Raw genomic sequence first — 23562 nt, 5'->3', positions numbered from 1 at the left:
GGGGCCACCCTATTTAATCTAAATCGCTGGTGGTCTGGCCTAATTTGTTTTTGCTTGCGCCGACATCAATGCCCGAGCCCTTTGCTATGCCACTGTGTTTGCCTCTACCCTAGCTGCCATAGCCGCGATAGCCCATGCCGAGCTCCTCACACCACCGCGCCCGAGCATCATCACGCCGCACTCGCCCCGTGCTAGCACACCCTCGCGCCTCCACTCCTCGCGCTGCCACGCCATGCTCCCCACAGCGCCCTGTCCAGAGCCATCGCCGTGCCCGCTGCTCAAACCTCTCCAGCGCCGCCAAGCACCCTAGTCCTAGCTCTAGCCGTGCAGCCAAGCTCCACCACAGCAGCATTGACATTGCACTTGCCCTAGTCGTCGAGCTCAGGTTCTTCATCCTCTCAACCATCGATTCACCACTTGCATTGCCGATCTTTGTCGAGTCGAAACCCTAACCCTAGCCGAGTCAGTGGTTCCCCGCGGGTCGCTTCTCTTCTTCTCGGATCGCCAGTTCGTCAGGTAGCAAGCCAGTTGCTTATATTTCGCATCAAAATTGCTTGCTCTCTTATGGTTTCGCATCTATTAGAAATATCGTACTTATTTGTACATCTATCTATTCCATCGTGCAGCGAGTCGGTGTCGTTGAGGTGACAGGTGCTGTTGTTAGTTAACTCAAAGCCCAGCTCATGAGTACGGATCGAGGCCAAGCCTCGAAAGTGTCAGTGGACAGTTGATCTTGTCAGCGGAGTGGTTCTAGTCAGATCAGATGGCTCGCACCAAGAATGTTGGTGGTGGTCCAGGAGATGATGATCAGAGGCCTCCGTCTTGCCTGCCTACAGGTCCTAAAGGCAAGGCAACGAAGAAGGTTGCATTAAAGAAGCACAAGTACCCTGATGTGAGATAGCCGGAGCAGCTACAGTGCTGAGGTCGTAGAGCATGCCAAGAGAGGAGGTGCCCACAGTGGAGTAGTCATTACAGATTAGCCGCTTTCACCAAAAGCAAGGGCTAGAATCGAGCTAGTTGAGCGTCTTCATGGTGGTGCACCTGGGACTATCACAGTTGTAGGAAGGCGTCTTGCTATTGATGAGAGTCAGCCTATGGGGAGTCATAGCAGGTGCCACAGTAGACTCAAGAGCCTCAGCCAGCTCAGGAGACATAGGAGAGAGAGCCGACAGAGGAGACTCAGGAGGGCCAGCAGGCTAAGGAGGCCGAGGAGACCGAGCAGGCACCCCAGCCACAGCTTCACCACTGGTCATACCCGTGTTCTAGTCTCACGAGGCCGCCGACACAGCGGAGAGGATCGCGTCCACCGCCTAGACCATAGGGTCCGCCTCCAGAGACCCACCTTGACTTGAGGGCTGCCACGGCCAAGCAGGTTCAGCAGCTAAGGTTTATAGAGTTTGATGTATGGTTTCCTCCGAGGAGGGATGAAGAGCATCTGAGGATTTCTACACACCGCTCTAGAAAGATTTCTACAATGCATATCTAAACAGTGGAGCAGTCTTTAGATCTCAGAGAGTCTACAGCATTGAGGCTATAGCAGCAGCAGCTGGAGAGCATATTTGCCCCCACCTTGCATATCTGTTAGAGTTGACTGATTTGATTGGACGGATAGGACTATATGTTCCATCGTGGGTTCATCAGTTCTATGCTTCTCTCTTTATTGACCCGCACCATAACTTTATTCACTTTGCATTCCGAGGCAGAGATTATAGACTGACAAGTCAGAGGGTCAAGGAGATACTGAGGCTATAGGAGTAGCCCATCAGGTTACATGAGGTCTATTATGGACAGACAGAGCCTCCTAGGCATCCTCATGGTGGTTTGGTGCCCACTACAGATCTTGTGCGACACTGCTTTAAGGAGCCTTTTGGCGAGGGCTCACGCAGGAACCCCAGTGATCTTACTCCGACTGCTTGAGTTCTAGAGGCTATTATGAGGAGGACACTGCTTCCTAGGATGGGATACAGGGAGGGCCTGACACGTATCTAGCTATGGCTTCTCAACGCCCTGATACAGCAGACAGTGTTTGATGTTTGGGATCTTCTGCTGTCTGAGATGGAGGACACGATAGCTAAGGGTTTCAAGGGTCGTAGGCAGCTACCCTATGCTCACTAGATCACTTTCATTATCCACAAGGCAGTGACAGTCAGGTCACCAGAGATGGTTGCAGAGTACAGAGTACCACCACCGTTTCCTACTTATAACATGGCACAGAGGATTAGGCATAGCACGCCAAAGGCCCCCAGTTAGCCTCGTCGTCGTCTAGATATACCAGAGTCTGTAGCTCAGTAGGACGAGATCATTAGAGGCATAGCAGCTATAGAGGAGGAGCAGCTTGAGGCTCAGCAGGAGGTGAGCGAGTCTAGTGATAGTTCGGATGACGACTACTTGCCTATTCCTCAGATGCCTCCACGTACATGATGCAGAGGCCGATAGTTCCAGCTCTACTCCACCTGCACCACAGACGGACCCCGCTTTGATTGCTATCCTTGAGCGGATGCAACAGGATTAGGCTAGATAGGCTCAGGAGACCGCTGCCAACTTTGCAAAGTTTCAGGCTCGTTAGGACGAGTTTTAGTGACAGCAGCAGGTCCTCCAGCAGCAGCAACAGCAGATGCATCAGTAGCAGTTACTCATGCAGCAGTAGCTTTTGGGATTCATGCAGCATGTAGTGACAGCCATTGGGGCCCCACAGCCACAGCTTTCGCCCTAGATTGGTCAGCCTACTACCACTATGATGACTCTAGCAGTATAGCCCAGTGAGCTTCAGAGTCAGGGACAGCCTCTAGCTCCGTTTGCTTCTCCCCATAGTACAGGTGTCCTAGTGGTTATCCTCGCCAGTGGTAGCCCTGCAGTTCACACCACTTTAGACGGGCTTCACACCGGATCAGTCACCCTCGCTATTTGTGCCTAACACGTCAGTCTCTAGGAGTCTTGGAGCATCTTTTAGCGAGTTGATAGGGATGCCTACACCGCCACATATGTTTGCCCGGATGGTCGCCCCTCATCGAGCTCGCCGCCGAGGGCGACGAGGAACACGGCGGCGGCGGCCGTGAGAAGGTGAGGGATTTGCTGAGGATGCAGAACGCGCGCGGGGAGACGGCCTTGCACGAGGCTGTCCGCTTCGGCGACAGGGACATGGTCCAGCTGCTGGTGAACAAGGACAAGGAGCTCGCCCGTGTGGTCGCCAAAGATGGCACCTCGCCGCTGTACCTCGCCTGCTCGCTCAGCCACCACACGATTGCTGCAAAGCTGCACGATGCCGACGACGAGCTGTCCTACTCCGGCCCCAATAGACAAAATGCCTTGCATGCTGCTGCTCTCCAAGATACAGGTGAATGAAGGACTCTTCTTTCATACTGTATTTATTAATTAAACTAGCATATGATCTGTGCTAAATGTTGGCCCAAACGCTGGATCAAACACGCACAATATGGTGGCTAAAGCCTAGAACACGATAAACTCATGCGAAGAGTGGAACACACGGTAGTTTTTTGGCGTAGCCCTGACCGGGTTACATTTTCTCTGATATATTGATCTCTATTTAAAGATTACAATCGCTTATATAGTGGAATCATGCTATCCCATGATCCTATTTTCTAGGAAAGAAAACATTTCTAAATTACCCACGCACACACCCGGACGACGCGCTCCTCTGCAGCTCCGCGTCGACGTGTCAACCAGGCCGTGCACCAAACGGGCCACAACGGTTAGATGTAACACTAAATACATGGCTAGAATTGTTAGTATCTTTTTTCATATCCCTTTCATCATAGGTTCATATACATACGTCATTTGATCATACAGGTACCAGCTAACACAATTTCTTGCAACCGCAGAAATGACAAGGTTGCTGCTGCAGTGGAACAGGGCGCTGCTCAAGCAACGAGACATCGAAGGGAGAACACCAATGCACTGCGCCGCATCGGCGCTGGACCCTTCCCTGGCGTTCACATTCTTCGTCTTCACCGCGCGCCAGTTCGAGGGCTTCTCCTTGGGCTCCGTCTTGCTACGACTGCCCTTCCGGTGGCTGACCGCATACTACAACAGCCTGGACCTTCCCCTCGCCCAGCTGCTCAGGGCCGACCCGGCCTCGGCGTTCCAGCCGGACGCCGCCGGCGGGTCGTTCCCGGTGCACGTCGCCGCGTCGGCGGGCAGCATGGCGTCCATCATTGTCCTGCTCACCAGGTACCCCCGGCTGCGCCGGGCTGCGCGACGCCGGCGGCCGGACCTTCCTCCACGTCGCCGTGGAGAGGAAGAGGCTCGACGTCGTGGTGTTCATGTCCAGGTACGGGGGGTCCTGGAGGTCGGCGGTGCTGAACGCGCAGGACAAGGACGGCAACACCGCCCTGCACCTGGCTGTCATGGCTGGGGAGCTGAAAATATTCAGATGGCTCATCAGGAACCCCGAGGCTCACATAAACTTGCAGAACAAGGACGGCAAGACTCCCCTGGATCTTGCCCAGGGCAAAGTTCAAGCTGGATTTTACTTCGGACTGGTCTCTCTCAGTCTCCGTATATATAACTCCACATTTTAAAAATTTCTAAAAACTTTATCACCTATGTATGTCGTATAGTTAGAATCATACGTGCAGAATTCAAAATCAAAATATGATATGGTTGTGTTATTTGTGGGTTCTTGCAGACTGCACCTCGTAGGATCCTTGGCATGCTAACCTCCGCAAGTGCTCTGACCGCCGACCGTCGCCGCGATCGGATCAGCGAGTACGATCAGCGTCTCACCCAGGAACAGGAGAAGGAAGAGTCGAAGAAGATAACGGAGTTCGCGCAGATCGTGGGCATCGGCTCCGTGCTCGTGGCGACCGTGACGTTCGCGGCGGTCTTCACCATGCCCGGGGGCTTCACGACCCTCGAGGACGCTGCAGCGCCGCCGGGCACCGCCGCGCCACCGCCGGCTGGGACGCCGGTGCTCGCCGGGTCCTACGCCTTCGACGGGTTCGTCATCTCCAACACGCTGGCGTTCATCTGCTCCACGCTCGCCACCTTCACCCTCGTCTACTGCGGGGTCGCCGCCGTCGACATACAGCGGCGGATCACGCTGGTGTCCCTGGCCCTGGTGCTGCTGCTCAGCGCCGCTCGGAGCTTCTGCCTGGCCTTCGCCTTCTCTCTGTACCTGCTGCTCGTCAGGGTGGAGCGCGGCACCACCATCGCGTCAGTCGCCATGACGTCGCTCGTGATGCTCGACGGCTTCTGGTTCCTGGTGGCGAGCTACCACGACACCGAGGCCATCCTCAGAAGACGAAGAGTTAGACTGCAGGCGGCGAGATTAGTGTTGGGTTTCCTCGCCAACGTCGGCTATCTCTGCGTGCCCTACCTCGTCATCTTCGGGTATTTGATGCTTGATGAGATGGTAATCTCACCACGTGTACACGATACAAAATATAGGTATTAGGATCTACTGAAGATAAATGATCATCCATACTCTATTATATGGGATTGAATGTTTGTAAAACGTACGATTGATGTTTCCCTTTACGTATATTTATGTCAAATGTTGTTGCCATTGAGTTCTATATAGATTTATATGTTACCGTAATATATCTCGTGAGAAACTAGTTGGAATAATAAGCCTCCGTCTTGTATTTGGATTTCATGCTGGTACTGTACGTAGCCTTCACTTAGATCCTGTTTATTTTAGCTGCATGCGATTATCGAAAGCAACTTGAAGATTATAGATTCTAAGAAGCTGATAGTGGTTTAGCAACCTGGGTTTAGACACTACTGGATTCAGGCGCTTTGCCGAGTGCCTAATGCACTTGGCAAAAGCTACTTTGTCCTCGGCAAAGAGCCTCCGGTAAAAAATCCGTCCGCAAAGAATTCTTTGCCAAGCGCCTTTTATCGGGCACTCGGCAAAGAAAAGTGACCGTCACGGCGCTGGTTGCGTTAGTACATGCTTTGCCGAGTGTCATGTCAGAGGCGCTCGGCCAAGATTTTTTAATTTTTTTTTCAAAATTTCTTTGCCGAGTGCCTGAAAGCATCTCGGCCCCTTGTTGGGTTTCAGTGATTAATGACAATATAAGATTACTATGACTAACGTGTGTTTTGCAGAGGCAATTAAGTAAGGTCAGGGTAATAGAGATCGATTGGGCAAATGAGGTTGTCATGCCCCTACGATGAAAATCGTTTTGGTTTTCAAAGGATGGACGACAAGGTTAAGGACGACTAGTTTTAAGTGTCAATTGGAGTTGTAGAGACACTTAGAGTAGTTTAGGACTTTGTTTTTCCTTTGGCCGTACTATTAAGGGGGGTATGGACGGGTAGCTTGACCTAGGTGAGTCTAGTGAGTTAGGTGTGGTGCACACTTATTAAAATTAGCACTAGGTAGCTCCACAACAGCCCTATGATCCTATGGAGCAAACTTCATTCACATATGTTCGAGAGTTGGAAGTGAATGGAGGGTCAAATGCTGACCGGACGCTGGCTCCGGTGCGACCGGACGCTGGCTGCAGGGTCCGGTCAGTTCATTTGATCAAGAGACTACGTTCGGTGCGACCGGACGCTGGAGTGGTCAAGTGACCGGACACTAAGAGGCAGCGTCCGGTCGACTCCAGTAAGGTTCTAGAGAAGGAAATCTGCGACCGGACGCGTCCGGTCACTACTGACCGGACCCTAAGGATCCAGCGTCCGGTCGAGTACAATAAGCATCCAGTGAGGGTTTAATGCGACCGGACGCGTCCGGTCAGTGATGATCGGACCCTGCCAGCGTCCGGTCAACACTTAAACACTGGAATGTGGGTTGAACTGACCGGAGCATCCGGTCAACATGACCGGAGCGTCCGGTCACCCCGCAGAAGCTCATAATGGTTCGTTTTTTAGGCTGCCTTATAAATAGAAGCTCCACTCGTGTGTGGAGTCACTTTTGCTCATTCCAACAGCTGAGAAACACGTTTGTGAGTGCCAAGAAGAGCAAGGTCCTAGTGAGGTGATTGAGATTCGTGAATCCAAGAGAGTAGCCTCATTAGTGAAGCAAGAGTAGCAAAGTGTGCATCCACCATTCTCATTAGGCTTCACGTGGTCAAGTGAGAGTTCATGCTTGTTACTCTTGGTGATCGCCATCACCTAGATGGCTTGGTGGTGATTGGGAGCTTGGTGATCACCCGGCGGAGCTTGTGGGTGACCAACTCAAGTTATGAGCGGTTTTGGGTGATTCGCCGCGATGGAGTGTCGAAGAATTAACCCAGAGAGCATTTGATCCTTGCGAAGATCAAGGGGGAGCTACACCCTTGTGCGGGTGCTCCAACGAGGACTAGTGGGGAGTGGCGACTCTCCGATACCTCGGTAAAACATCAACGCGTTCCTCTCTCTATTTACTTTGAGCATTTACTTAGAGCAATTCAATACTTGTCTTTACATTCATAGAATTGCCATGCTAGAGTAAGTTTGGAACATAGGTTGCAAGTCCTTTGTGCGTTAGATTAATAGAAACACTTTTCTAGGCACAAGGGGTTAATTGGGCTAACCGTAGGATTTAATTATTGCAAGAAAATTTAGAATTATCCCAATTCAACCCCCCCCCCCCCATCTTGGGCATCTTGATCCTTTCAATTAGTATCGGAGCCTCGTGCTCACGTTTTTAAGCTTAACCACTTAAAGTAAGATGTCTCACGGGGATGGACCTCCTCCTATCTTTGAGGGAGATGACTTTCCATATTGGAAAATCCGCATGGAGGCGTACTTAGAAGCTCTAGACGTTGGTATTCTTAGAGCTGCCTCACAAGGCTTCCTAAAACCTCGGGATGCTACTAACTTACAAGGCGATGAGGTTAATTATGAAAAATGGAATGCAAAGGCTCGAAACACCATCTTTAGAGGCCTTTGCAAAGATGTGTTCAACCACGTAAGGAACCACAAAGACGCCCATGCACTATGGTCGGACGTTTATGCGCTCCATGAGGGAACCAAGAGTGAGCGTGAGGAACGCTATCATCTTGTGATTAAAAAGCTAAATTCATTTGAGATGCTTCCCAAAGAATATGCTAATGAGATATATTCACGTTTGAATGTTCTTGTAGAGAAAGTCAATGGGCTTGAACTTACTCAAATGTCACCATCCGACATTGTGAGAAAGATCTTGAGTGTCCTCCCCATTGACAAGTATGGGCACATTGTGACCGTGCTACACCAAGGTGATCTTTCCACCGCTACCCCGACACAAATCTTGAGAAAGATCAATGCTCATGAGATGTACATGCACATTATGCCACAAGATGGCTCATCCTCTACCAAGAAGAAAGAGAAGGACTTAGCATTCAAAGCTAGCCAAGACAAGGGCAAAGCAAGACTTGAGTATGAGAGCTCAAGTGATGAAGAAGATGAAGATGAAAATCTTGCTCTCATGGTGAAGAAAGCCGCCAAGATGCTAAAGAAGCTAAACAAAAGTGGCATCAAGTTCGATGGCAAGAAGAAGAAGTTCTTCACAAGCTCTAGAAGAAAGCTAATCTCCAAAATGGATTACTTCAACTATGGTGAACTTGGTCATCTAGCACATCAATGCCCCAAGCCCAAGAAAGACAAGTTCAAGAACAAGAACAAGGGCAAGAAAGATGAATCAAGTAATGAAGATAAAGATGAGAAGAAGAAGAACAAGCCATACAAGAAGAGGGATGGCAAAAAGAGGGACTTCCACAAGAAGAAGAAGAGTAGAAAGGCCTACATCGTCGGTGATTGGCTCACGGACATTGATTCATCTAGTGGATCATCCGATGATGATAGTGACAATGAGATGGTGGCCGCCATTGCTATTGATCTTCCATCTTCACCACCACCATCGCCATCATCCTCTACACAACTGTGCCTTATGGACAAGGGTGAACGCAAGGTAACTAATAGTGATAATGATAGTGATAGCGATGATGATGATTCACCTTCATATGATGATCTTGTCAAAATACTAAGAAAATATACTAAGATCATTAGAAAGAGTAGAGCTAAAAATGAAAAGCTTGATGCTAAAAATGATTCACTCTTAGCAAAATGCGACATTGGAAAAGGCTAATGTTGAGCTTAGAGAAACTAATGATGCTATATCATCCAAACTCAAGGAGCTCAAATCTTCTAAGAAAGAGCTTAAAGATAAACATGATAAACTTGAGTGGTTGCACAATGAGCTCATCACTAGCCACAACAAGCTAAAAGATGAGTATACAACTCTTAAGATCAATCATGATACCCTTGTTGTTGCTCAAGAATTTTTACCAAATGGGCCACATGATGCTACTAACCATGTTGTTAAGATTGATATAGCTACATCATGTGATGATTTGATTGATGAGCGCATTGAGCAAGGATCTAGTGGCAAAGGCAAGCAAGTGGTTGAGTGCAATAACTATGATGAATATGTCAAGCTCAAGAACACAAATGAAAAGCTCATGAAAGATCTTGAAGAGATGAAAAGCCACAACAGTATTGTGCTAGAAACTCTTGATCATGACAAAGAGTTGATCCTTGAGAATGAGAAGCTCAAAGAAGAAAATAAGAAGCTCAAGGAAGAGAAGAAAGATGATGCTCTAAAGGAAGAAAATAAGAAGCTCAAGTTGGAGAAAGAGCATCTCAAGATTGGGTTGAGCAAGTTTGCTAGAGGCAAGCACCTCCAAAGTGAGCTACTCATGAACACCATCATGAAGATGGATAGAAGTGGCATTGGATATGTGGCAAGTGTAGAGAAGAAGAAGGCTCAAGTTCAACAACAACAATCAAAGCCAAAGTCAAAGAGATATTTTGAGTGTAGATAAGAAGGCTATTTTGCTCATGAGTGCCAAACACTACTGCCACAACCCTTGCCCAAGCATGCTAGACCCTTTGCCTTCAATGCTCACTACATGCTTAGAAAGGATTCTAGTAGAAAGATGAAAGTCATGTTCTTAGGTCCCCCTAACAAGAATAGGCCTAAGAAGATTTGGGTGGCTAAGTCACTTGTTGAGAAGGTGAAGGGCCCTCAACAAGTTTGGATTCCTAAAGCTTGAATCTCTTGTGTGTAGGTGAACTACAAGACCGGTGAAAGTCATTGGATTATTGATAGTGGTTGTACTCAACATATGACCGGTGATCCTCGTATGTTCACCTCACTACATGAAGAGGTAGATGGACAAGAGAAAATAATATTTGGAGATAACTCAAAGGGCAAGGTTAAAGGATTGGGCAAAGTGGCAATATCAAATGATCATTCCATCTCCAATGTGCTCTATGTTGCTTCATTGAGCTTTAACTTGCTATCCATTGGACAATTATGTGATCTTGCCTTCCAATGCTTGTTCATCGAGAAGGAGGTTGTTGTATCTAAGGTAGATGATAATCAAGTGATATTCAATGGATTTAGATACAATAACTTATATCTAGTGGACTTCACCTCCGAAGATGCAAATTTAAAGACTTGCCTATTCACCAAAACAACACTTGGGTGGCTATGGCATAGAAGACTTGCTCATGTTGGTATGAATTCACTTAAGAAGCTTATGAAGAATGATTTGGTGAGAGGGTTGAAGGATGTGAAGTTTGAAAAGGACAAGCTTTGTAGTGCATGTCAAGCTGGCAAGCAAGTTGCAAATACTCATCCAACCAAAGCTTTCATGTCAACCACAGGGGTGCTAGAACTCCTACACATGGATTTATTTGGACCTACAACATACAAGAGTTTGGGAGGGAATCTCTATTGTCTTGTGATTGTTGATGACTGTTCAAGGTATACATGGGTATTCTTCCTTCATGACAAATCCGAAGTTGCATCTTGGTTCAAGAAGTTTGCCAAGAGAGCTCAAAATAAATTTGAAGTGAAGCTCAAGAAGATAAGAAGTGACAATGGAAAAGAATTTGACAACACAAACATTGAAGCTTATTGTGATGAAGTTGGGATCAAGCATGAAGTCTCCGCAACTTATACTCCTCAACAAAATGGTGTAGTTAAGAGGAAGAACCGGACTTTGATCACTCTTGCAAGGACAATGCTAGATAAGTACAACACCCCCGAAGCTCTATGGGCGGAAGCAATCAACACTGTATGCTATGCATCAAACCGCCTATTCCTTCAAAAGTTCCTTGGCAAGACACCTTATGAGTGGCTCAATGGGAAGAAGCCGGATGTCTCCTTCTTTAGGGTGTTTGGTTGCAAATGCTACATCTATAAGAAGCGGCAACACCTAGAGAAGTTTCAAAGACATTGTGATATTGGTTTTCTTGTTGGTTACTCATCAAAGTCCAAAGCATATAGAGTATATAATCATACCATCGACTTGGTTGAAGAAACATATGATGTGGAATTTGATGAATCTAACGGCTCCCAAGGAGCACATGAGAATCTTGATGATGTAGGTGATGAACCATTGAGGGTGGCTATGAAGAACATTCCGGTTGGAGACATCAAGCCTAAAGATGATGAAGATGATGTACAAGTGATAAATCCACCCTCTTCATCAAATGTACCACAAGATGGCGAAAAAGATGGGAGAGTAGAAAATGAAGACACTCATGTCTCCCATGAGCAAATGGTGGTACAAGCACAAGATGTTGATGCTCCACAACCTCCCCCTCAAGTGGTCAATAGAAGAAATACACCTCTCCTACAAGATCATCCACAAGATCTCATCATAGAGAGTCCATCAAAGGGTGTAATGACTCGATCTAAAAAACTTACTTTATTTATTGCTCATCACTCTTTTGTCTCTTGCTATGAGCCTACCAAGGTAGAAGAAGCTCTCAAAGATCTGGATTGGATCAATGCCATGCATGAAGAGTTGAACAACTTCACTCGCAATGAAGTTTGGACTCTTGAAGAGTGACCAAAAGGCGCAAGAGTCATTGGAACAAAGTGGGTATTCCGCAACAAGCAAGATGATCAAGGTGTTGTTGTGAGGAACAAGGCAAGACTAGTTGCAAAGGGGTTCTCTCAAGTTGAAGGTTTGGATTTTGGAGTGACCTTTGCATCGGTTACAATATTAGAAGCCATCCATATCCTTCTTGCATATGCATCACATCATGAAATGAAACTATATCAAATGGATGTGAAAAGTGCATTTTTAAATCGCTTTATTAATGAACTAGTCTATGTTGATCAACCTCCTGGGTTTGAAGACCCTAGATATCCTAATCATGTTTATAGGCTATCCAAGGCACTATATGGGCTTAAGCAAGCCCCAATAGCTTGGTATGAGCGCCTTCGGGACTTCCTCATTGAGAAGGGCTTCACCATTGGGAAGGTCGACACCACACTATTCACCAAGAAGCTTGATGGGCATATCTTTATTTGTCAAGTATATGTTGATGATATCATCTTTGGATCATCAAATGAAGACTCATGCAAAGAATTTGGTGAACTGATGTCGAAGGAGTTCGAGATGTCCATGATTGGTGAGCTTACATTCTTTTTTAGTTTTTAGGTCAAGCAAATGAAAGAAGGCATCTTCATCTCTCAAGAGAAATACACAAAAGATCTTCTCAAGAGATTTAAGATGGATGAATGTAAGTCATTCAAGACACCAATGCCTACCAATGGACATCTCGACCTAGATGAGGGAGGTAACCCGGTTGATCAAACTCTCTACCGTTCTATGATTGGTAGCTTGTTATATTTAACCGCATCTAGGCCCGACATCATGTTTAGTGTGTGTATGTGTGCTAGATTTCAAGCTAATCCTAAGGAAATACATTTAATTGCCATAAAGAGAATCCTTAGGTATCTTAAGCACACACCATGCATTGGCCTTTGGTATCCCAAAGGAGCTATATTTGAATTAGTTGGCTATTCCGATTCGGATTATGCCGGTTGCAAAGTTGATAGAAAGAGCACATCCGGAGGGTGCCATTTGCTTGGTAGATCACTTGTGTCTTGGTCCTCCAAGAAACAAAATAGTGTGGCTTTGTCCACCGCCGAAGCGGAATACATTGCCGTGGGTGCTTGTTGTGCACAAATTTTATACATGAAACAAACTTTGCTAGACTATGGTGTAGTTCTTGAAAAGGTACCTCTTTTGTGCGACAATGAAAGTGCGGTAAAACTTGCAAATAATCCAGTTCAACACTCTCGCACCAAGCACATAGATATCCGCCATCACTTTCTAAGAGATCATGTTGCTAAAAATGATATATCACTAGAAGGTGTAAGAACCGAAGATTAATTAGCGGATATCTTCACTAAACCGCTAGATGCGGCTACATTTTGTAGATTGCGGAATGAGCTCAATGTACTTGATTTTAGTAACTTCACTAAAAATTGAGCTTGTGTTGTCCCTTGCATTCATTGTAATATACAACATGTTTGATTTTTGGTAATGCATATAGGGCTTGTCTAACATGGTTAAGATAACCGCTAAAAAGCGTGTGAAGAAGCTTAACCTTGGATTAAACTTGACAAGCAACTAGATTTACTTATAAAGTATTGCATATGCATGGATGTTATTTTGTAGTTTTGTTCCATTTGCCCTCTTATTGCCTATTTTCTTAAAATGAATTATAGCCTAAGGCAAAATATTTTGAAAAACTTGAGGGTTTGAGAGAGGTCACTCACATCAGTCTCAATTGGTGTTTATTTGGATCTTATTCATGTTGGGACTTGATTGGGAACATGCAGCGTGGAGGAACATTGAAGATTTGCTAGAAAAGAGTGACCGGACGTTGCACCGGACTCTGCAATCCAGCGTCCGGTCAGTTCACAAGAGGTGAACAGAAGCTGAAGGAGTGACTGGACTCTGCGTTTGTGTGTCCAGTTAGGAAGGGTTCTAGCGTCTGGTCGATCTCCATGGCGTTGAAGGCAACTGACCGGACCCTACCTGCATCCGGTCATGGACCACTGGACGCGTTCGGTTGGGATTCTAGAGGAATTGGACCTCCCTAAAATCGACCGGACGCTGGGTGGTAGCATCCAGTCGCTACCACCGAAGCGTCTGGTTAGTAGATCTCGTGCGGCTTTAGGACTCTTTATCCGTTTCCTTTCTTGTCGTGTTGGGGGATCTATTTAACCACGTGTGCCGTACCTATTGACCTATTTCGCCGCTGCCAGCCCTAATCACCGATGAGCTCCACCACCGCTGCATCCGCAAGCCTCCCGCGCACCTCCCATGCCAACACCACCATGCCTCCGCCACCGCCGCGTCCGCCCTACTCTTCCCTGTGCCAGCTCATTGCACCAACGCTTGCCCTCACGGACATCGTAGCCGAGCCCATGCGTCCACACCATCTCCAGCTGCCCACGTACGCCGTCGTCTGCTCCCAAGCACCGAGCGCCACCAAGCCATCCACCATCGTCCACTTCTCATGCGTCTGCCATGCTCCCTTGCCGTCGAGTCACTGCAAAGCTCTCACAGCATCGGTAAGGCCATGCCCTAGCATCCTCTTCATTTGATCTAGATCATTTTCATTGCATTGACCTAAATTGCAACCAGGGCCATCAATTCACCGCTCCACCCTAACCCTAGCTGGTTCCGAAGGTTCCCCGCATGACATCGCTCCTTTTCTTTTCATCGGATCACCGGTTCATCAGGTAGCAAGCTAGTTGTTTCTATTTCATACCTACATTGCTTGCTCTCATAGGGTTTTGCATCTTTTAGATATATCGTATTTACTCGTATATCCATCTATTCCATCGTGCAGTGAGTCAGTGTCGTTGAGGTGTCAGTGGCAGTTGACAGTCAACTCGAAGCCAAGCTTGCGAGTACGGATCGAGGCCAAGCCTCGAGAGTGTCAGTGGACAGTTGGTCTTATCAGCGGCAATTTTTTTCTCTTTTCAGATCAGATGGCTCGCACCAAGAACGTTGGTGGTGGTCCAGGAGATGACGATCGAAGGCCCCCGCCTCGCTTGCCTGCAGGAACCAAAGGCAAGGCGATGAAGCAGGTTACATCTAAGAAGTGCAAGTACCCCGACGCAGAGACAGCAAGAGCAGCAGAAGTCGCTAAGACCGCAGAGCATGTCGAGAGAGGCGGTGCTGGCAGTGGTGTTGTCATTGTAGATCAGTAGCTTACACCAGCACAGAGGGCAGCAGTTGAGGAGGTTGAGCGTCATCATGGTGGTCCACCTGGGACTATCATGATGGCAGGACGTCGTCTGGCTATTGAGGAGCCTCAGCCTTAGGGGGAGTCCCAGCAGGAGCCATAGCAGTAGCCCCCACCAGTAGAGCTTCAGCCAGCTCAGGAGACTCAGGAGGGCCAGCAGGCCGAGAAGACCGAGCAGGCACTCTAGCTACGCCGCTCTAGTCATACCCGTGTTCTAGTCTCGCTGTTGTCCAGATGTACCAGAGGCAGTAGCTCAGCAGGATGAGATTATCAGAGACCGAGCAGGCATAGCACACCATAGGCTCCTACTCAGCCTCGCTGTTGTCTAGATGTACCAAAGTCAGTAGCTCAGTAGGATGAGATTATTAGAGGCATAGCCGCTACTGAGGAGGAGCTTGAGGCTTAGGAGGAGAGGACCGAGTCTAGTGACAGTTTGGATGATGACTACCAGCCGATTCCTCAGCTGCCTCCATGCAGACATGATGCAGAGGCCAACAGTTCTAGCTTAGCTTCACCTACACCATAGACAGACCCTGTCTTGATTGCTATTCTTGAGCGGATGTAGTAGGATTAGGCACGATAGGCTCAGGAGACAGCTGTCAACTTTGCACAGTTTTAGGCTCGTCAGTAGGGTCAGTCAGTATAGAGCTCAGGGTCAGATGATGATGGCGCCCAGTTTCATCTTGCTCCTCGTACCTCAGTGCCCAGCTTGTCCGCTGCAGCCCCGATGACCGACCCTTAGGTTTTGGTGTTTGACGCCAAAGGGGGAGAGGGGTTGAGTATGTAGACTCAGGAGGAGTGACATTTAGGGGGAGCTTGTTATCTATTATTAGCTTATTATCTATTACATTTGGAGTTTCTATGTGTGTGATACATTATGCATCCATGTTTATTATTATATCTATGTGATAGTGATATCTATGTGATTGTGATACATGACATGTGCGCTCTCTACTTAGTATTCATTGGTATGTCATATCACTTGTGTTATGCTCATTTGCTTTGCTTCCGCATTTATACTCCGATGCAAATGAGCTTTATTACTTGTACTCATGCTTATTCCATATCCTTTGAGTACATTGTGTTAGCTTGGGTCATATAAGTTTGCCTAACTCTTTTGTTCTTATTGACAAAAGCTTATATGAACCAAGCATAACAAAAACCTCACTCTTTCACATACTCGAGGTGGTATTGTCATCAATCAACAAAAAGGGGGGGATTGAAAGCATCTAGGCCCCTTGTTGGGTTTCGGTGATTAATGACAATACAAGATTACTATGACTAACGTGTGTTTTGCAAAGGCAATTAAGTTAGGTCATGGTAATGGAGATCGATTGCGCAATCGAGGTTGTCATGCCCCTACGATGAAAATCATTTCGGTTTTCAAAGGCTGGACGACAAGGTTAAGGACGACTAGTTCTAAGTGTCGATTGGAGTTGGAGAGACACTTAGAGTAGTTTAGGACTTTGTTTTTCCTTTGGCCATACTATTAAGGGGGGTATGGACAGGTAGCTTGACCTAGGTGAGTCTAGTGAGTTAGGTGTGGTGCATACTTGTTAAAACTAGCACTAGGTAGCTCCACAACAGCCCTATGATCCTATGGAGCAAACTTCATTCACATATGTTTGAGAGTTGGAAGTGAATGGATGGTCAAATGCTGACCGAACGCTGGCTCCAGTGCGACCAGACGCTGGCCGCAGGGTCCGGTTAGTTCATTTGATCAAGAAACTGCGTTCGGTGTGACTAGACGCTAGAGTGGTCAAGTGACCAAACGCTGAGAGGCAGCATCCGATCAACTCCAGTAAGGTTCTAGAGAAGGAAATCTGCGACCAGACACATTCGGTCACTACTGATCGGACCCTGAGGATCTAGCGTCCGGTCGAGTACAGTAAGCATCCAGTGAGGGTTTAATGCGACCGGACGTGTCCGGTCAGTGATGATCAGACCCTGCCAGCGTCTGGTCAACACTTAAACACTAGAATGCGGGTTGAACTGACTAGAGCGTTTGGTCAACATGATCGGAGCGTCCTGTCACCCCGCAGAAGCTCATAACGGTTCGTTTTTTAGGCCGCCTTATAAATAGAAGCTCCACTCATGTGTGGAGTCACTTTTGCTCATTCTAATAGCTAAGAAACATGTTTGTGAGTGCCAAGAAGAGCAAGGTCCTAGTGAGGTGATTGAGATTTGAGAATCCAAGAGAGTAGCCTCATTAGTGAATCAAGAGTAGCAAAGTGTGCATCCACCGTTCTCATTAGGCTTCGCGTGGTCAAGTGAGAGTTCGTGCTTATTACTCTTGGTGATCGCCATTACCTAGACGGCTTGGTGGTGATTGGGAGCTTGGTGATCACCCGACGGAGCTTGTGGGTGACCCAACTCAAGTAGAGAGCACTTGATCCTTACGTGGATCAAGGGGGAGCTACACCCTTGCGTGGGTGCTCCAACGAGGACTAGTGGGGAGTGGCGACTCTCCGATACCTTAGCAAAACATCACCACATTCCTCTCTCTCTATTTACTTTGAGCATTTACTTTGAGCAATTTAATATTTGTCTTTACATTCATAGAATTGACATGCTAGAGTAAGTTTGGAACATAGGTTGCAAGTCCGTTGTGCATTAGATTAATAGAAACACTTTTCTAGGCACAAGGGGTTAATTAGGTTAACCGTAGGATTTAATTATTGCAAGAAAATTTAGAATTAGCCCAATTCACCCCCCCCCCCCCTCTTAGGCATCTTGATCCTTTCAGTGCCCTACCAGGGAGGCACTCGGCAAAGATTTTTTTATTTTTTTAATAATTTCTTTGCCGAGTGCCCTGCCAGGTCGGTGCTCGGCAAAAATTTTTTAATTTTTTTCGTAATTTCTTTGCCGAGTGCCAGGGTCGGGGCACTCGGCAAAGAGGCTAATTTTTTTATTCTATATTCACAAACACAGCATATAAGAGATATATATAACATCTGTGACATCACAAACACAATATAGCACATATATATCACATCCATCTCATCACTAAGGCAATACCACATATATATCACATGTCGATCACACAATATCTCACATACATGACATCACAAGCATAATAGGTCTAATATCCATCAAAACAAGTCGATAGTTGATCACAGTGTATCACATGTCCATCAAGCGGTGAAAAAGAGATATAAACTACCGGTGGGGAGGAAACTGAGTGCTTGGTGAAGGAAAAGTGTCGTCGCCTGCTTACGCCTGAGATGGGTTATTCGAACTCGCCGACGGAGGCTGCATAAAGGACAAGAGATTGCATCTGTTAGAGTGGTCATCTAATGAAAGCACTGGTCGAAGCAATTTGGTTTCATACTCACAGGACTAGCTACAACTGGCGGCGACGGTGGAGCGAACTGCGGCACAGCTACACCGTCCATTTGCCAAAAGTTCTGCAGGAACGTCATAATCTCCGCTAGCTACTTGGCCTACCTTTCCCGCTCGGCCCACTCATCCTGTCTTTCCCGCTCGGCCTGCTCAGTCCTCGCCGCCAAGTCCCGCAGCTCCTGAGCCATCCTCTCGTTCTCAGCCTGCAACATTTCAATCGAATGTTTCAGTAATACAAAGGTAACTAAGTTATTTAAAGATCAATGTACGAAGAGTTAAACGGGACTAACCTAGAGTGCGTTGACCCTACTCTCTAATAGGAGAGGATAGGTCCTAATCTCACCCGCGGATGTGTAGATGAGGTTAGTTTCCATGCTCCGCTCCTATCCGAGACAGAATTTCGGTAGCACCTCCCCGCTATTCTCCCAATACACATCCTGCAAGGGAGAGTGTATATCCGGAGAACAATAGGGGGTGATGCCGAAACACCATCTCAGACCAGAGCGGACCATGGAAACTAACCCATCTACGCATCCGTGGGCTGTCCAAAAAACGTGGAGAATCTAAAACAGATACGGTCGCAGATATACAAAGATCTGCATACCTCCAACCGTATCTCTTTCGGACGGGAGACACATAACTAGGTTACGTGACCAAAGACCACATATGGATAGAGGGGTTATACCTAGGGTGCCGGTGAGGTCAGGGTAGCGGGGCGGTGGAGAGTCGATGCAGTGGCGAGTCGACGCAGTGCAGGAAGACCCGCAGCGCCGACATAGACGATTGGGGTCGCCTAGTCCCTCCCACAGGTCCTCCTGCAAAAAAGGGCAAAAATGGTTAGTGTCGACTCAAAACTTTGGCAGCACCTCCCCTGCACGGGGAGGTTCCCAAAACCTGCAAAAAACATGGCACAAAGGCCAACAACCATATATATACCAAACATGGGCACAAAGGCCAACAACCACCAATATATCAAGAGGAGCCATGTACTTTAGTTCTCTTTCCATGCAGATGAAAGTATTGAAGTAGTACAACAACAATTACTACTAACCCTACAACTACTACTAACACTACTACTAACAACTACTTAACTACTAACAGTACTAATACTAAGAACTACTTAACTATTAACAACTACTACTACTAACCACTACTACTTACTAACTAGTACTATTTACTAACTACTACTACTACTAACCCTACAACTAACACTACTAACTACTACTACTAACCACTACTACTTACTAACTACTACTATTTACTAACTACTACTACTACTAACCCTACAACTAACACTACTAACTACTACAACTAACACTACTAACTACTACTACTAACACTACAATTAACTACTACTAACACTACTAACTACTACTACTACTAACCCTACAACTACTACTAACAACTACTTAACTACTAACAGTACTAATACTAAGAACTACTTAACTATTAACAACAACTACTACTAACCACTACTACTTACTAACTACTACTATTTACTTACTACTACTACTACTAACCCTACAACTAACACTACTAACTACTACTAACAACCACTACTACTTACTAACTACTACTATTTACTAACTACTACGACTACTAACCCTACAACTAACACTACTAACTACTACAACTAACACTACAACTAACACTACTAACTACTACTACTACTAACACTACAACTAACTACTACTAACACTACTAACTACTACTACTACTAACACTACAAGGGTAGGGCTTACCTTGGCGGCAAGAATGGCAAGAGCGAGGGCCAGCGACGACGGCGGGGATGACCGTAGCAGCGCGAGGATCAACGGGCAGTTGGAACGGCGCGAGGATCGATGGGCGGTCGGGTCGGCACCTTCCTCTTCTTCCTCCTCCTCCTTCTCTTTCTTCCTCTTCTTCCTCCTCCCCTATCTCTTTCTTCCTCTTCCTCCTCCCCCTTCTCTTTCTTCCTCTTGCTCCTCTCCTTCTCCCTCTATTGGCCGGCCGCAGGGCACGACGGGGCTGGTGGAGCTCGGGGCTGGCGGGGGAGCTCAGGGCTAGGGGAGCTCTAGGCGGCTCAGGGTCGGCCGGGTCGCTGTCCCTGGGGAGCTCGGAGCACGGGGCGCCGAGGAGCTCGGAGCACGGGGCGCCGGCGAGCTCGGGGCGGTGGCAGGGGACCCAGGGCGCGGGCGCGGGGCCGCCAGCGCGGGGGCATGGGGCTACCGGGGCTAGGGCACTAGGCCACCAAGGCCGGGTGGGAGCGCCGGCCGGGCGCCAGGGCGAGCGCCGCCGGGACACGGGCGGGGGGGCGCGGGACGGGGGTGGGGGCGTGGGACGGGGGCGCCGGGGTGGGCCCGGTAGGACCTTGCCGAAGGGGGACGATAGCGGGGCCGACGCAGGCGGGTGGGGGCGGCGGCGGCACGGTAGGGAAATGTGAGGGCGGGTAGGAGAGGAGTGAGGTGGGGGTGGGGTTGGGCCGGCCCGTTCTAGGCCTTTAGGTTAAAAGATTTGCCGAGTGCCGGGCCCTGCGGCACTCGGCAAAGGGTTTTTTTTTAAATTCTTTGCCGAGTGCCCTATGACCTGGCACTCGGCAAAGGCTTCTTTGCTGAGTCAACAGGGCAAAGGCTTCTTTGCCCTGTGATCACATGTGGAGATGTCTGGCTTTTAGGCATCCGATATCACAACTTGCTCCAAACTTTCTCAATTTTTTACCACGGCCTCCACATGCGATAACAAGACACCTCGACAAGTTTCGTGATTTTTGAACTTCATTTGGATTCTATATAATTTAAATACACTTTTCCTGCAAGTACATCATCATGTTACGACAACAAGATGCTCGTAATTTCATGTGAGTTCCTGGATACGGCCTCAACATACGCCAAACATCATGAATACCATTTTTTGAATGACCAAATTCCATTATTTCATGTACATGCAGTTCAAATTTGAAATAGTCAAAAAAATTCAACGAAACAAAAATAATTAAGGAAATATAGTAAAAAAACTCAAAATTATCCCAAATTTTGATATGGAGTTTTAATTACTGTAGCAAGGCCCCAGAAAAAAATGGGGCAAAAAAAACAAAAAAAAATTGCCGAGTGCCTGGTCACAGGGCACTCGACAAAGAATTTTAAAAAAATAAAAAATAAAAAACCCTTTGCCGAGTGCCTAACGGCGGGGCACTCGGCAAAGGCTGACGGCAGGTGGCCGCCATCGCGCCAGCCACCTTTGTCGATGGCCAAATTTTGCCGAGTGCCCGGCACTCGGCAAAGATTTTTTTGCCGACGGCCAATCTTTACTGAGCACCTGGCACTCGGCAAAGGAAAATTTTTGCCGACGGCTAAAGTTTGTCGAGTGTCCGGCTCTTGGCAAAGGCAGATTTGCCAACGGCCTATCTTTGCCGAGTGCCACTGGGTCTGGCTCTCGGCAAAGATTGCCTTTGTCGAGTGCCTGACAGAAAGCACTCGGTAAAGCTTTTTGCACTCGGCAAATCAGCCGTGTCCGGTAGTGAGAGGGCTAGCTAGCTTGTTATTTTTAATACTCACAAGTCCATAATGAAGTTCTATCATGGCTGTAACAAAAAATTATATAAGGCCCCTTTGGAATGGAGGAATCTCTCCTGTTTTCTATGAAATTCCTGAGTGATTCATGTGTTCCAAAGGAGCTGGAATGGAGGATTTCACTTCCATTCATGTGAGAATTGAACTGATTCCTGTGAGATTCCTATGAAATTCCTACATTCCAAACAGGGCCCAAAGTATTGGCCCATATTTCTATTGAATACTCTTACCAGTCATAAATAAGTGGTTTCTCCTTATGTAGTTGCTTGTAAAATCAATTTTCATCCCATGTGACATGGAGGAGCATTGTGGACACTAGTGCATGAACGGGCTTTGATCCTGGTTGGGAAACCCCTTTAGTCTCAATTTCCCAACCAGGACTACAAATCCGGGACTAAAGGTCCGCCCTTTAGTCCTGGGTCTAGTAACACCGGTGCCTACAAGAGACAGCCCTATGTTTACATATGCTCACTCTCTTTAGATATGCTCATAGTTTTTATATATAGTCACTATGTTTATAGATGCTCACTATGCTTACATATGCTCACTGTTTTTACATACGCTCACTGTTTTATAGATGCTCACAATGTTCATAGATGCTCACTGTTTTTACATATGCTCATTGTTTTTATATATGCTCACTGTGTTTATATATGCTCACTATCTTTAGATATGCTCACTGTCTTTAGATATTCTCACCTCACTGTTTTTATATATGCTCACTATGTTTATAGATGCTCAATGTTTTTATATATGCTCACTGTTTTTACATATTGAAAGCATCTAGGCCCCTTGTTGGGTTTCGGTGATTAATGACAATACAAGATTACTATGACTAACGTGTGTTTTGCAGAGGCGATTAAGTTAGGTCATGGTAATGGGGATCAATTGGGCAATCGAGGTGGTCATGCCCCTATGATGGAAATTGTTTCGGTTTTCAAAGGATGGACGACAAGGTTAAGGATGACTAGTTCTAAGTGTCGATTGGAATTGGAGAGACACTTAGAGTAGTTTAGGACATTGTTTTTCCTTTGGCCGTACTATTAAGGGGGTATAGATGGGTAGCTTGACCTAGATGAGTCTAGTGAGTTAGGTGTGGTGCACACTTGTTAAAACTAGCACTAGGTAGCTCCACAATAGCCCTATGATCCTATGGAGCAAACTCCATTCACATATGGTCAAGAGTTGGAAGTGAATGGAGGGTCAAATGCTAACCGGGCGCTTGCTCCGGTCAGACCGGACGCTGGTTGCAGGGTCCGGTCTGTTCATTTGATCAAGGAGATTGTGTCTGGCACGACCGGATGCTGAGTGGTCAAGTGACCGAATGCTGAGGTTCAGCGTCCGGTCGACTCTAGTAAGGTTCCAGAAGAGAAAATCTACGACCAGACGCGTCCAGTCAGTACTGATCGGACCCTGGGGGTTCAGCGTCCGGTCGAGTACAGTAAGGTTTCAGTGAGGGTTTAATGCAACCAGACACGTCTGGTTAGTGATGATCGGATGTTGCCAGCGTTCGGTCAACACTTAAATACTGGTGTGTGGGTTGAAATGACCGGAGCGTCCGGTCAACATGACTGGAGCGTCCGGTCAGCCCTTGTTATAAATAGAAGCTCCACTCGTGTGTGGAGTTACTTTTACTCATTCCAACAGCTAAGAAACACGTTTGTGAGTGCCAAGA

The 23562-nt window shown here is 47.2% G+C and overlaps 1 pseudogene; it reads left to right on the top strand.

The window, feature by feature from the left end:
- The first annotated feature begins 763 nt into the window (after positions 1–763).
- On the top strand, positions 764–5498 carry LOC136480607 (ankyrin repeat-containing protein At5g02620-like; annotated as a pseudogene).
- The last annotated feature ends 18064 nt before the right edge of the window (positions 5499–23562 follow it).

Source organism: Miscanthus floridulus, chromosome 9 (genome assembly GCF_019320115.1).
Source record: "Miscanthus floridulus cultivar M001 chromosome 9, ASM1932011v1, whole genome shotgun sequence".
Classification (NCBI taxonomy): Eukaryota; Viridiplantae; Streptophyta; class Magnoliopsida; order Poales; family Poaceae; genus Miscanthus; species Miscanthus floridulus.
This window is presented reverse-complemented; position numbering and strand designations above follow the sequence as displayed.